The sequence below is a fragment of the Fukomys damarensis genome, unplaced genomic scaffold (genome assembly GCF_012274545.1).
Source record: "Fukomys damarensis isolate Sample0158 unplaced genomic scaffold, DMR_v1.0_HiC HiC_scaffold_38, whole genome shotgun sequence".
Classification (NCBI taxonomy): domain Eukaryota; kingdom Metazoa; phylum Chordata; class Mammalia; order Rodentia; family Bathyergidae; genus Fukomys; species Fukomys damarensis.
In genome coordinates this window covers 5,960,600-5,963,132 of record NW_022900950.1, presented here as the reverse complement: position 1 = coordinate 5,963,132, position 2,533 = coordinate 5,960,600, and positions in this window count along the sequence as shown.

Genomic DNA, 2,533 nt, shown 5'->3' with positions numbered 1-2,533 from the left:
AAGTAGAAAAAGTAGTACAATTGGTCTAAGAAATTTCAACAAATGGTACTGGAACAATTGAATGACAAAATGCCAAAAAAAAATGTACATGCAGAGCTTATAATTTTCATGTTTTTTTTATAACCCCGACCGGATTGTAAAACTAAATGTGAACAGCAAAAATAGAAAAACCTCAGAAAATGGCATGAGACAATCTAGCTGATCGTGGTTTTCGTTCTAACATTTTTTCAACTTTATTAGTACATGTGTGTAGTGCGTAACATTTGCTTTCCTTGGGTGTAGTTGGCACATGTGCATAACACGTCTTCATTCCGTTTTTCATCCTCTTTCCTTCTGTCCCGTCCCACTAGACCTCTCTCTTGACCTCCTTTTCTTTGTACACGTTATCAATACGTGATGTTTGCATTCCTCACGTGGGGTTACTATACGTACATAATACATCTCAATTCATTCTTAAAACATTCCTTATCCCTTCTCTCCTTCCCAACTCACTCCATCTCTTGATTTCCTTCCGCCTTGAGGGAGATCTCTCTCCCTACTTCAGTTTGGCTCTGGGTTTGTCATATAAAATAAACCATATGATATTTAAACTTGTGCGTTGGATTTATTTCACTGAACATTATGGCCTATTTTCCTATGAATAACTTGGGCTTCTCCTTAGGCAGAGTAGTACTCCATGGTATGTAAACACCGTATCTTTTAAGCCATATCTATTGACGGCCATATAAGCTGCTTCCAAAATTTAGCTATTATACATTATGCTACTATCAACATGAGTATGCACGTATCACTGTAATACATCTTGGATTCATTAAGGAAGATACCTGTAAGGAGAATAGCTGGGACAAATGGAATTTTTCCTTTTAATTATTGAGGAATCTCTATTCTGATTTGCATAGTGGTTGTATTACATTCTCACCAATGGTTTTCCTTTTCCATGACATCTTTCCAGCACTTTTTATGGTTAGATTCCTTGAAGATGGCCATTCTTTCTGTGGTAAGGTGGAACCTCAGTGTTGTTTTAATTTACATTTCTATAATGGACAGCAATGTTGAACATTTCTTTATCAATTTATTGGCAATCTTTGCCTTTTTTGTCAAGTGTGTGTTTTTTGCCTGTTTTTTGATTGAATCTTTTATTTCGGAGGGATTAATATTTTTTAATTCTACAAATAAAGAGTTCTACTACTGAGGAGTAGATGGTAAACATTTTTCCCTATTCTACTGGTTTTCTTTTCACTTTTTCTGTTTCTTTTCACTCTATTTTGCTATGCAGAAACTTTTAAATTTGATACGATCCCATTTGTTAATTCTGTCTTACTGTGCACCTGCTTTCTTAGCATTTTTAAAAGGCAAACAGCATACTGCTAACTACTAACAATGTTGAACAATATTACTACAGTTGTAGTTTTCTTGAACTTAGTCTTCTAAGTATTGATTATGTCTGTCTGTGGGATGTAGTGCACCTCAGTACAAAGTTTGCACAGAGGACTATGGGCTTCTGTCTTTTTTTAACCTTGACTTTTAACATAAGTCACTTTCAACTGGACTTTAACAAATTCCAGAGCTTGTTCTTAAATTTCTTCTTTAAAATTGAGCAACAGATTCATAAATACACAAGCATATCACTTGGAATGAGAAAAGTCAAATTCATTATCACTTTTATTATTCATTATTGTGTAGTAGGACACATACAAGCATAAAGAAAGGAAGAGAACATTAAAGAAAATGAATAAATAATGTACACAATTACCATGAATTGGTAGTTTTTGCTGTAATGGTTGGCTTAAGGATAAAGTTTAGATCTCTAAAACAAGAAGGAAGTTAACTTAAAGTCAGTACAGAGAGTTTAATTTTGGAAAGACCACCTATATAGCCAAAGGAAAAAAATAAGTGGAGGCAAGGAGTAACCAGGTAATACAAGAGAAATCATGGACCAGGAAACATGAACAAGTTGAAAAAGAAGAAGGAATAGTGAGCAAGTTCATAACTCTGAATTGTAGTTAGTGGAGCAATGAGTAATATTTTTTACTAACATTTTATGACTTAGGTTTAATTTTCAAAAGTTTATAACATTTTATTATATTATTTTTACAAATAAAATTATCAGTTGATTGTTAGGACAATCAGCTAATTTAACAAGTAAAGTTTCTAAGATTCTGGGTTTTTTTCTAATATTTTCTATGTTCTATTGGATTTTATTGCACAAAAATTAGTTTTATTAAATTATTCCTATTCAACAGCTTTGTGGATTAGAGTCACATATGGAAGCAGGTCGAGACATTATATTCTGCTAAGAAACATTAAAGAAATTAATATTTATCAGCCTTCCTCTATTTGTATGCTATTCTTAACATGTGCATTTCCAATGTTACTTATTATAAATATTCATTTTTACATTTACAAAACTTGTATCACAATAATCTGTTATGCAATATATATATATATATATATGTGTGTGTATGTATATATATATATGTATATATTCAAAAGCGTATAATATTAAGTTTTATTGTTTTACAGTATATACTTT